The 13,595-nt window shown below is 35.8% G+C and overlaps 1 protein-coding gene across 2 annotated transcripts in view; it reads left to right on the top strand.

Moving 5' to 3' along the window:
* LOC135215295 (uncharacterized) overlaps window positions 1-9,519 on the top strand; it is a 95,774-nt gene extending 86,255 nt beyond the window's left edge. The window contains exon 5 of one of the 2 annotated variants that reach the window (XM_064249842.1): window positions 9,492-9,519. The gene's annotated coding sequence lies outside the window, so the exon portion shown is untranslated. Of the gene's footprint in view, window positions 1-9,224 lie in introns of both variants that reach the window. The other variant, XM_064249844.1, reaches the window with a different exon arrangement.
* Window positions 9,520-13,595: the final 4,076 nt, after the last annotated feature.

Below are 13,595 nucleotides of genomic sequence, written 5' to 3'. Positions count from 1 at the left end.
AATAATTTCGTCCTCTCGTGGATTCGAACTAGCAGGCCGAGGAGAAATCAGGACTTTAGTGAGTTGATACCCGTCGAACTCAGGTATTTGTAATTAGAATCGATGTCCAACCCCTTCTACTATGGTAACAAAGTTGAACGTTTACCGCACATAGCCATATTATGAATTTTTATCGCATCACAAAATCAGTAATGTCACTGAAGTCTTGATTTATCCTCTTATGGAAGAGTGATAATGGTAGTTACATTTGACAATGTCTACAAGGGTTGCGTGAGAGAGTGAGAGATTACGTGAGAGTGTTGTTGGGTTGAGAGTTTAAGTGTTTTCGTATGGTTGAAATGTCATGTTTCATGTTTGGTGTTGCTGTGTGATAGTATGTAAGTGAGTATGGAATGGAATGGAATGGAATATGAAATTTAGGCTTGAAGCCAAGCACTGGAATCCATAGGGATTATTCAGCGCTATAATGAAACTGGTTTGGCATGAATATTTATGTTGATGATTTTATAAACTATATAAATACAGGCGATTTTAAAATTATGATAAAAAAGGATATCCGTCATAAAAATTATAACTTCGCATTTCGTGAATGCAAACAAGAGTAAAAAACTTATATATGCATGTACCATACACATACTCATATTCATATAAGTATGCTTATATAAACAACTTTAGTGTATACACTACACTTTGCAATGTACCGGGCGGTCAATATTAAATTTCATTAAAAAGATTAATGTCTCTAAGGAATCCAACAATTCTATTAACAGCTACATCCGGACCAAGAAGTTCTACTATATCCCTGCCCACTAACCCATGTCTCTGTCGTGCCGCAGAATACTTATGGCAATGGCATATAATGTGTTCCACAGTAAGAGGAGAGTCACACTGCATACAGACTGGTGCAGGTACCCCCTCCAACAGGAATCGGTGGGTCACTCGAGTATGGCCAATTCTTAGACGACATAATACAGTTTCTACCCTACGATTTTGTTGGAAACCAGAGGGCCAATGTTCAATACTTTGTCGGATCTTCTTGTACTTTTTATTGTTGGTCAGATAGGGAGATGACCAACGTGCTTGCCATTTATTTTTAACATATGAACGAATAGTCCATTTCATGTCAGTGGAAGGAATATGGTGGAAGAGAATGCCTTCTTTATTAATGACATCTCTTGCTTCATGGTCAGCAAGTTCATTACCAGCAATACCCACATGGGAAGGAACCCAGCAAAACTGGACAGATTTGAATTTGGAAGCAAGCCTATATAACCATTCTTGAATACGTTGAACAATTGGATGTTTAGGGTTATACTGCTGAATGGCCATGAGTGCACTATAAGAATCTGAGTAAATGGTGAAATTATTACCCTGTAGAGTAGAAGCAATCTCCAGAGATTTGGCTAATGCAGTCAATTCAGCTGTAAAAATGGATGCATTATTTGAAAGTCTGCCCACATACGAGTTATTACTATGAACAACAGCACAACCAACACCACTTGATGTCTTTGATCCATCAGTGAAAAGTTTAACAGAACCCGAATGCTTTCGGTCATGATCAAGAAAACAAGCCTTCACTTCTTGGACATTACCAGATTTTTTAACAACAGTTTTTTTACAGACCGATGGTTCTGGGGTCAAACCAAGGGAGCAGCTTAGAGCAATGTATTGCCTTAATTTTTGTCTTTTAATAGCACACTGTCAGCTGCAGCATTAATTCTCACATGAAAAGGCTTGGATGGCTCTAGCATTTGCAAACTGCTGTGAATCGTTTTGGTTAAGGATAGATGCTGCCGGGTTTTCTGGGGAACCTCTTAGTTTGAACATATACCGCAGTCCCAGTTCCTCTCGACGTAAGTCTAGAGGGAGCTCTTCTGTGTCGGTATATAAGCTTTCAACTGGAGATGTTTTGAATGCTCCAGAACATATTCTCAGACCAGCATGATGAACTACATCCAACTCCTTAAGCTTGCTTGCACTTGCTGAAGAGTAGACTTGGGGCAACCATACTCAAGCTTTTATTTACATAAAGAGTCATATAACCGTAAAAGTGACCTCTTATCAGCACCCCAATTAAAACCTGAAACTACTTTTAAAATGTTAAGGGACTTCTTCACCTTAATTTTCAAAGAGTCAATATGACTACCCCATGTTAGTTTCTTATCAAAAATCATTCCTAAAAACTTCACCTCCTCCTCATATGGTATTAGTGTGTCTTTCAGCCTAATATTTGGGATGGTTTCCTTTCGGGTACACCTAGTAAAACGAACTGCCACAGTTTTACTAGGGGAGAATCGAAAGCCATTGTCATCAGCCCAATTGCTGATTGCATTAACTGACTTTTGCAGAAAATTACAAGCTGCAACAGCATCATAACTAGTGACATAAATAGCAAGGTCATCTACAAACAAAGATGTCTTTACTGGAGGAGAGACACATTCAACAATGCTATTTATAGCCACAGCAAATAAAGTGACATTCAACACACTGCCTTGTGGGACACCCTCCTCTAGCTCAAAAGCATTAGACAAGGTGTTTCCAATTCTTACTTTAATGAGTCTATCACTTAGAAATGACCTGATGAAATTTAACATATTACCTCGTATTCCCATGTCATGAAGCTGCTTAATTATACCAAAACGCCAAGTAGTGTCATAAGCTTTTTCAAGGTCGAAGAAGACTCCATAGTCTGACAGCGTTTGAGAAACCTTGCTGAATTTGGGTTGATAATCTTATTAGTGGGTCCACAGTGGAACGATTTCTCCTGAATCCAAATTGGACAGATGATAACAAACCATTTTTTTCTAGATGCCACATCAATCTAGAGTTCACCATTTTCTCAAACAATTTGCATACACAACTTGTAAGAGATATTGGCCGATAGCTTGTAGGAAGATGAGGATCTTTCAATGGTTTCTTTATGGGAACAATGATTGCAATCTTCCAAGAAGGGGGGAGAATACCAGTTTCCCATATTTTGTTAAAAATTTTTAGAAGATAAGATTTAGCCGATTCTGGGAGATTTTTCAACATGCTGTAAAGAATGTTATCATTCCCAGGGGATGCTGATACAGATGATGACAGGGCATCCCTTAATTCCCTCAAAGTTAACTTGGAATTATAAGATTCACCATTTCCAGAATTTAAATTAAGGGAAATGGCTGAATTCCTAATATTCTGGAACCGAGTTGAATAGTTCCTGGAAACTCGATACTTCGGAGAAATGCTCACCCAGTTTTTCAGCAACTTCATTAGGCTTGGTGACAAGGTCTCCATTGATTTTCAAACAGGGTGTTGGTGTTGGAACATACTTGCCACTTAGCTTTCTAATCTTTTTCCAGATCAATCTGGTTGGGGTCTTGGAATTTATGCCATTTATATAAAAAAGCCAGGATTCTCTTTTTACTTTTTAAAAATATTTTCGTTGTTTTGCCATAGCTCGTTGGTAAATAGATTTTGCTGTTGCAGACTGACTGGATTTATAACGCCTGTAACATTTCCTGGTAATTTTCCTCAAATTACCACAGGTTTTATCCCACCAAGGGACAGCAGGTCTGTGTGGTTTCCCTTTGGTTTTAGGTATTGAATTTTCAGCACTATTCAATATTTCGGAGGCAAAGTACTCATAAGCCTTTATATGGCATTTGAAGGATTCAAATTCCTGGGATAGGTTAATGCCTTCTTGAAATTTTACCCAATCTGCTTCCTTTTCCTTCCATTTGATAGGACAAATCGAGGGGGCATTTCTCACAAACTTAAGATGAATGGGAAAGTGATCACTGTCATGTAGAAACTCATCTACAGACCAATTAAAATCAAGATAGAGAGAAGAAGAGCAAATACTTAAGTCTATAGCAGATGAACCACCTGTGTAGAGATTATGGTATGTCATAGTACCATCATTAAAAAGTGTAAGATCATTATTATTAACAATGTCATCAATGATCCTACCCTCTGTGTCTAAAACATCTCCACCCCAAAGTGGATTATGAGAATTAAAATCACCAAGTAGTAAAAAAGGAGGAGGTAGTTGATTGATTAATCCTTGAATGTCCCCAAGAGTGAACCTACATCTTGGGGGAAGGTAAAGAGAGCAGATTGTGATTTCACGGTCAAAAGTAGCCCGGATAGCAATTGCTTGAAACTGGGTGTTCAGGGGAACCATAAAATGTTGCAATGCTTTAGTAATAATTATTGCAACACCTCCATGGGCGCGATCCCCATCAGTGGGGTTCATTTTGTAGATTTCATAGTTTACACCTGGATTGTATACTGAATCCCCAATTTAGTTTCTTGAAGACATACAACCCCTGGGTTATGCTCACTCAGTAATACCTTTAATATTTCTGAACGAGTCCTTAGTCCTTTACAGTTCCATTGTAAAATGTCCAGATTGAATTTTAGTGCTAGGATCTACCAAGGGAAATTCTATATTGATCTATACTAGTTTTTTTTGTTTATTTTCCTTATGGGACTTTATAAGAGTTTCTTTAGATTGTCTTGAGATATGTGGCTTATGATTATGTTTTTTATTAGTTTTTTGATATGGAGGAGAGTGGACTTCCACTACTATTTTCTTTTTATCCAAGGAACTTGATTCCTTGGTTGTTTCAGGGGCAGGAGCATCTTCATTTTTGTTATATTTTTTATGGGGTTTGGATATCTCCACCCTTTGAGCAGGTGGAGGAGAGGATGAAGGAGTTCTCTCTCTCTTTGGCCTTCTAGTTTTTCTTGTTCCATTACATCATGGGTTTCTTGCTGAAGAGATGGATTAGACACAGGGAGGATTTCATCATCTGGAGAGGAGTCTATAACAGCAGGCACATCTTTCTTGGATAGGGGTGCTTCAACCCTAGCCGGCCTGTCACCTAGATCAGATGACTGGGTTTCAATAGTTCTAGGTTTTACTGCAGGTAGAGGTGCTTTAGTTTTCATGGGGGCTACAGAATTTAGAGCCATAGCATAGGTCTTTGTCTGACCAATTAACTTCCTGGCGTAACTAATACTTATATGTTCAGCATTAGCTTTACATATAGCTGCCTCTTCATGTTTATATTGGCTGCACTTTTTATTGAATGGGGTATGATTCTCTTCACAGTTAATACATTTTGGATGTTTCGAACAAGGACCATGTTCAGGAGCCGAGCAATTATTACAAACTTTATCGTTTTTACAGAATCTGGATGGATGGCCATATTGAAAACAGTTGTAGCACTGCAGAGGTTTGGATAAAAATGGTTTGACTTTGACCCTTTCGTTTCCAAAATTGATGTAAGATGGTACATCAGAGTCCTCAAATGTTAAAATAACCATATTTGCCTTTGGAACCTTTTTTATCTTCCATACAGAAGTTGGACTGATTTCTAATATTTCTCTTTCTGTCAGTTCACAAAGGTCTCTATCAAATACCACTCCTTTACCATAACTAAAATTCATGTGTGGTCTAATTTCTTTTATCATATCATCTTTCTCGAATTTCTTCATTGTCAGCATGTATGACTGTGTCTTTGATTTAGCATGAATTAGGACACTGCCTTTGCCAAACCTTGAGATGTTCCCCATGTCAATACAGCCAACCTTTTTTTGGATGTATCTGCCAAATTTGTAGTAATTATAATTTTCCTCCCTAGCAGTTACTACCAACCACATTGGAGGTTTTGGTGTTCTTTCAAAAGTGTCGTCGTCATTCAAATCTGGCTGAGCCACTTGTACCCATTGTGATGGTCTGTAAATATCCATATTTTTAGGGGCCCTGTCAGTCAGTGCTCCCTTGACAATCTTTTTACAAATTGTTATGTTATTGATACTGCTGCTGGCTTTGAGTGCAGCTTCATGTTTTTCAAAAGTCAGCCATGCCTCCCATTTTTTCTCACTTTCATCGTAGTTCATCCTCAATTCTTCTATTTTGCCATAACTACCAAACGAAGCAGAGAGCGTGCTCATAGTCACATTCCAAGGGAATGTGCTTTACATGCAACACCCTCAAACTATCCACTGTGTTCCCACAATGGTTTCTTTTCAATTTGTGATGACTACCCTGAGAGGTAGTACCACCACTGGAGCATTCCATATCCACGGTCAAGTTCATGTCACGGGTCGTCATCAGTGCCAAATCATCATCAAAAGGACCAGGGGTACTAGAATCCTTGTGGTTACTAGTCATAAAAGCTTTATATTAAAAAAAAAAAGAGAAAAATTAAACCTGAAAATATTAAAAAATTATCATCAGCCTTTCATAAAGTTTATTCTTCCACCAATGGCACAAGTGAGAGCCGACTCCCAAATGTCCGCGTCCCTACCCTACCCCACTGGGGATGGCACAACATGGTTAGAGTGGCGCAAGTGTAAGCCAAACCCGCTTGCTAGGACTGAGAATATTACAAGAATACAATCATCCCCACCCTAACCATGTTATGGGCAAACCGGAAAGAATGCCGAGAGTCCTATCCCCAGGACTAGACCCCCCTGGAATCCGTGGTCCAGCCCTGAAGAATAGTTCCGCCCTTGAGTTATCAATCTGATATCTCTCAGGTCCGAACATTATTGGGTAGTTGATGATCCTACCACAGCTCCCACTATTTAGCTTCAGATATAAACCCAATCCCAGCTATGATATCTTTTCCCATTCGTCAGGTCCAATAAATTTTACTGAAGGTGGAAAATTCCACAATATTACTCCAAATGAAAATATACATAAAAATATGAGACTCTTGGACTCAAACCCAGGAACTAATTCCTGGGGTTCAAGAGCCCCCTCACCACGTCAAGGTGGTCCCATATCGAGGGGGAAGTGAGTATGAGTTTGTGACTGAGCGATCGAGAGAGAGAGAGAGAGAGAAAGATTGTAATTGGTGGATGAATAATAAGGAGTGGTTTGATGGCAGTGTAAGTGTCTGGCTTGTCTGTTGGAGAAGTCGCCCAGTATATCAATGGCGAGAGTCCATTACGAAAGTTGTAAGAGGCTAATAAGTCTGTGAAGTCGTAGAGTCGGCAGTGATCTTTTTGGAAGAGAGTATTGATGGTTGGTCAGTTGTATTGTGGTTTCCTGGAGTTGTCTTTGAGTTATTGTTGGAAGGTTGTTGTGCTGGTTCTTGAAGGCCTTCGTGCTTGTGTAGTTGGAAGGTTGTTGACATTGTGAGTTGTGGAGTGTTGTTAAGGAGCTGTTATGATTTCTTGTTGTTATGATTGGATGTGGGTTTGTAAGGCTGTTGTTTTGATGTTGTTGGTGTTTGTCTGCGCAGTGATTAGTTGGATTGTTGAGTTGATGTATGGTTGTAGTACTTGATTGGTTGGTTTGTATTGTGATTCTCGGAGATGGTTGTGTCTCAACTAGCCTAGCCTATATCCAGCGACAGCACAGCGTCTAGCCCTGAAATCAGCCATTGATGGTGAGTACATGAATGTGAGAGTTTTGTTTGTTTTCCTTGCTGAATCAACTGTCCTGCATATAAATAGTAACATAAAGGGGAAAGTGTGGCTGCGGGAAATTTGTCAGCTGGTACGACTAAGGTAACTGTAGGAAGATTGCTTGCTTTTTTTGCTTTACTTGAGATCCCGCCACACTGCTGGTTCGAGTCCAGAAGAGGACGAAATTATTATCAACTAAAAAAAAAAAAGATTTCTCTTCGCTTAAAACATAAAATTATATATTAATTCCGAGGTAGAGCGAATTGGATATTGAAGAACATTTGTAGCTTAATGCATTTAGTATATGAATCATGGTGAAGGGATAAAAATTCATAATATGGGAACGTGTGGCTAACGTTCGACTTAGTTAACATGGTAGAGGGGGTTGGATATTGCTTCTAATTACAATTACCTCAATTCGAAAGTGATTTGTAAGGTCGGAATCGGTATCAACTTATACCTCGCTTGTTGGCCGAGTCGATAACTCACTGAAGTCCTGATTTCTCCTCTGTCCACTGCTTCGAATCCACGAAAGGACGAAATTATTATCAACTAAAAAGAACAAAAATTTGTAGCTTAATGCATATATATATATATATATATATATATATATATATATATATATATATATATATATATATATATATATATATATATATATATATATATATATATATATATATATATATATATATATATATTTTGATGTGTGTTTGCCCCAACCGAGTACTTACACTACTGTGGCTGTGAAATTTACTGGTCACCAGTGACAAATGAAATACAGTTGCTAATATGAGGTTCGTTTTATTTTAATAATAAGTAAACTACTCAAGGAACCACACATACTCTTATGCTACCCTTGATGGTGCGATTTTTCGTTACCGGTAAACAGGAAAATTGAGCAAACAGTAAACATGCACAGATCAACCACACACGATGCCTTGTATAGTTTGTTTTTGCACAGCTATCATTGATCACAAGTAATTAACATACATGTATATTCGTGGAGGAAAGAATGTTTCTTTTGTTTTATTAAACTAATTTTTTTTATAAATAAAATCCCACACGATGTCAGTGTAATTGTTTCAATTGTATATTGATTTTGCAGAGGAAAATTGACCAGACTGTCTTTGAGTGCATTTATCTTTAAATTATCTTCATTTGATTTGAGTTTTGATGATGATGAGGCTCAGTTCATTATATGCTGATGGAAACCATTGGACTTCTCATTCATTTCTAACTAGAAATTTTATATTTATGCAAGCGCTGCAAAATCTTTAAGAAGAATCCATACAAAGTAGCAAACTATGGGTCGTTTCAGGTTCGATCTTTGCATTCGCTTGATTGCCATGTGCTAAATTTTCCTGAATGTGAAAAGGAAAATCGTTCTATCATAGACAGAATGCGGTAAGCTTTTTTACTATTTCAACCTTACGCTGGTCGTTAGTTGATTTCATAGTGTTTGTTGTTGTTTAAGATTAAGCCAGCCTTGTGCTGGCACGGGCTCTTGCTCCGGGAGCAGCCCGTAACAAATTTTCATAGTGTGCCTATCGTATTATTTACATCCACCTGTCTGTAACGTATCAATGTAAGTTGTATTTTTTGTTCTGCCTTACCTTCAACCAATAATATAACCATAAATCCATAACTAGTATAACATGGTTGTGAATCAAATTACTATCACCTTTCAATCTGTCAAGGTAATTTCCCTAGCTAAAGCCTTCATATATTAATAGCTACATAAATCCATACATTTAGGATTACACTATGCTCTTTTTCCCCACCTTACATTTCTTTTTCCTGTCTAATTTTTCCAGGTTTGATATAAAATCAGGGCTAGTAAGGTCAAGGAAATGACACTCGGAACTAATGGTCGAACGCAAGGAGCACACAGCAGCATTTAGTGAAATTATGACAGGATTTTAGCATTAAAATTCTCACACTGCTTTGAAAATGAGCGTTCTCCAAGTGACGGCGATGGAGATCACCCATAACATGAGGTTATTTGCAAAGTTACCTTTATTTAGAACAACTGGCTCCCATGACTGTATTTAAAAAACTCATGTACTCTTTCTTGTTTTCAGGAACCGTTAAATAAACAATACATCCATATTTTTGTTGTTATTCACATAATTATTCCATGGGAAAAGGTATAGAATGATAAATTTTCTTGTAGGTTTGCAGTTCTACAGATTCTTTTTTGCTACAAATGAATCCGTCTAATGTTTGGCGGCAGTTAAGGTGTAGGACCAACGCACGGAAGTAACGAGAAATTTTGTGAGGCTGAAGGCTGTCAATTATCAAGCACACCAAAACGCTTCCAGCTTGATAATCGTCTGCGTAATAAAAGTGAAAACGGGATCACCAAGGAAGAACTCGATACGTTTTTTTACATTTCCATAATTTGCTAAGTTCTACCCTGTGCACTACCTGCCTCAAAGGATATTACATGTTGGTTTGTCAAGGTGAGGAAAAGTGAGAATATTAATTTGGCAGTTTGATGTCTTTTGTTTCTTGATTATTCAAGTTCCCCGTTATGGTCTTTCTTTTTTCTTCATAATTACATTATACTATAAAGTCTTGCCCTATGTGATCTGTATTCCTCTGTTTAACGAATGCATGTTGAATAGAATCATAATTTGCTCAATGATTTAAAGTCTAATTTGCAAAATTCCCGTCATCATTTATTTTGCCCTATACGATTTCCTGTCTGAAGAGAGGGGCGGGGCGGGGAGGGGAGAGGAGGAGAGGAAAACAAAAATATGAAGTGGCTTCGTCAGTATGCATTTCAAATTAAGGCAACGGAAATGAGGTCATTGGACCTATGGCTTTCATTAGTTTAATGAAGCAGTATAAGGCACGTTTAATAGTGAAGTGCGTTGCCTTTAAATGTCATAATAAACGGGATAAACTTTTTCATCTTAAAATCAAAGTTATATCTAGTTTATGGTAAATAAATGAGCATTATAGAAGTTGAAATAGAAACAATGTGTTGATATATAGAACGAGTTGATGCTATACTGTAGCTATTTGCAAAACTGACAAGAATGCTGAGGCAGGAGATATTTTCTGAAAAATAAAAGAGTTCTCATTTCAGAACAAATTCTTGGATATGTAGAAGCACTTGCCTCTAATAATATCATATTACCGTTTCAATCCATCTTCATGGAAGTAGCGAATCTCAAAACAAAAGTAAGATTAGATATACATGGTCATTCAACAAAATCACATATTGAATTCCCTTCGTCAAAGTTGACCTGGACTCGCTAATTACATAACATTCATAATTCTTAAGAAGTATTTCATTCAAACGGAGCCATTTCATAGTTCGCAATTCTTGAGAGAGAGAGAGAGAGAGAGAGAGAGAGAGAGAGAGAGAGAGACCTTAACTTTGGACAAGGACTCGATGACACGAACAATGAAAGTCACTGATATTCTCATCAGGGATTAGTCATATGACTTTATGTGCTCGGATTTAAGAACAAAATTCGGCTATCGGAGAACATATAACAAAGTATAATAGGATGCAATTTTACATGTAAGCAAAAACTCTCTTACATTTATAAATTTTATATATTTCTGATGGCTTTTGATCATAAAAGTTATGAAGTAATTTTATATAACTTACCTACAGATCACTGTAGTTTTAATTCCACACGCATAAATTAGGGATTTCTTCCTTACATACACACATTATATATAAATATATATATATATATATATATATATATATAGTATATATATATATATATATATATATATATATATATATAATATATATATATATATATATATATATATATATATATTGTATATATATATATATATATATATATATATATATATATATAGATATATATATATATATATATATAATATATATATTATATATATATATATATATATATATATATCTATATATATATATATATATATATATATATATATATATATATATATATATATACATATGTATTATACCACAAATTTTTATAGTATCCAATTCATATGCTTCGGGAATTACTAAATTACTAATTATATTGATAGTTAGGATAGTATTATTATTGTGGAGATATATGTAACCATTTAAATGACTTTAATGCGAAATCTCAAGTGCAAAGTAGAAGATAGTGTTGTAAAGGAAATGACTGAATAATATGATAAGTTTTGTATTAAAAGTATGAAAGGAATTTGCGGAGACCTGAGAGCACTCTTTTTGGAAAACAATTTGACGACAAAGTCTAACTAGGGCTCAACGATATCCTGTTGGAATAGTTACTTTTCGGTAGGTGCCCACTTGCAAAATAGAAATATAATAATAGAAATAATAAAAAATAAGCATTAGAATAATAATAATGATAAAATAGAAATAATATAGAATAATACTAAAACAATGAAAATAATAACAATAAAAATGATAATGATATAAATAAAAATTAAAATGTAAAAATAAAATAATAAAAATAAGTTAAAATAAAATGGAAAAAATTGAATAAAAATATAGAAATTAAAATGATAGAATAATAATAATAAAAATGTAAATAAAAAATTAAAATTGAAATAAAAGATAAAAATTAAAATATAAAATTATGCAGATATATTCATATAATATTAAAAAAATGAATAATAATAATAATAAAAATTATAAAAATAAGAAAATGAAAATAAAATAACAGATACAAAAACAAAAATAATAACACAATAATATTAAAAATAAAACAAAAATAATTAAACATATAAATAAAAATAATAAAAACAATAATAATAAAATTAGAATAAGAACAAATAATAATAATAAAAATAAAATAAATAAAAAAATGACATTACTAAAATAATAATAAAAATTCAAAATAAAACATTAAACTAAAAATAAAAATGGTAAGAATAAAATTAATAAATCAATAACAACAATAAAAAAATAAAGCAGCAATAATAAAAATTAGAATAGAAAATAAAAGCTATTAATAAAATGAATGAAAAAAAAAATAATACAGAAGGAGGCCTTCTCTGAGGACAGTAGCATTGAACATTATAGCTGTTTCAACGGCATTTAATTTATATGGAATCTTCTCAATTCTACTTATTTTCTTTTTCTCATCAGCATGTAGCTGGTGTATCAGGTTTCCTAAGGACATATAAAGATTTCACTTGTCTTAGGTTTATTTCCTCTAACGTGTCGACAGCGCACAGGCAGTCATCTATGAGACTATAAAGTAAAGTGAATTAAGATATGTTTTTACATGTATTTATAGCAGGCAAGGGCGTGTACATTCGGTGGGTAGGTCGGTAAGCAGGGATTTTAATTGGTCGTTGGATGCTTACGAAATCTGTCCTTGAGGCGTAGAGATCATCTTGGTCCGTCCGGGGTTGTTGGCGTGGGTTGGGTGTAAGTTGGGATACCCACCACCTGGGTGGCAGGAACTGTAAGCCGTCCAGGACACATGTCATGCGCTCGTCCTCTCCCGCTTTCTCTCTCTGCTTCTTCCTCTCTCTCTCTCTCTGGAAGTTTCTCTCTCTCTCTCCCTCTTTCTCGTTCGCTCCTTCTCACTCTCTCTCTGCTTGTTCCTCTCTCTCTCTCTCGTGACGGATTATGGAGTCGGTTGGTTTCTTGTGCTATTCCTTCTTATGATGGTAGGAAGAAATTGTTTCTTTTACCATGTTGATGGTCGGTTTTTTCTCTAATATGTGTAGCACCTCGAGATAACGTAGACATTTGCGGTTCGGTGCATTGTCAATAATTTCTGTGTTCGTTAGAAGCTTAGCTCTCTCTGGTCTTCTGTTATGCTTTTCCTTGTAGTAAATGAAAATGGCCCCTTCTTAAAAGGTGGCAGGAGAGACGCTTGGAGTCTGGTAGTGGTCATCCCGATATAGGAGTGGTGGCATCCATCCACCGGGCATGTGAATTCGTAGATGACACTGCTCTTCAAAGACGTTTCTGGGGGCGCCAGGTTAATTTTAAGAAGCAGCTGAAAATGTCTCCCCCCACCGCAGAAGGTGATAAAATTAGCCTCATAATATACTATAAAAATATGAAAACTAGGCAGCTGCTTCTTAAAAACAACCCGGCGCCCCCAGAAACGTCTTTGAAGAGGAGTATCATCTATGAATTCATATGCCCGGTTGTGGTGAAACTAAACTGAATTTTAGGGCCACATTCGGTACGATTTCATTCAACCTTAAGCCCTCCT

The sequence above is a fragment of the Macrobrachium nipponense genome, chromosome 5 (genome assembly GCF_015104395.2).
Source record: "Macrobrachium nipponense isolate FS-2020 chromosome 5, ASM1510439v2, whole genome shotgun sequence".
NCBI classification, from domain to species: domain Eukaryota; kingdom Metazoa; phylum Arthropoda; class Malacostraca; order Decapoda; family Palaemonidae; genus Macrobrachium; species Macrobrachium nipponense.
The sequence above is the reverse complement of the archived record's forward strand: the minus strand, read 5'-3'. Positions and strand labels throughout refer to the sequence as shown.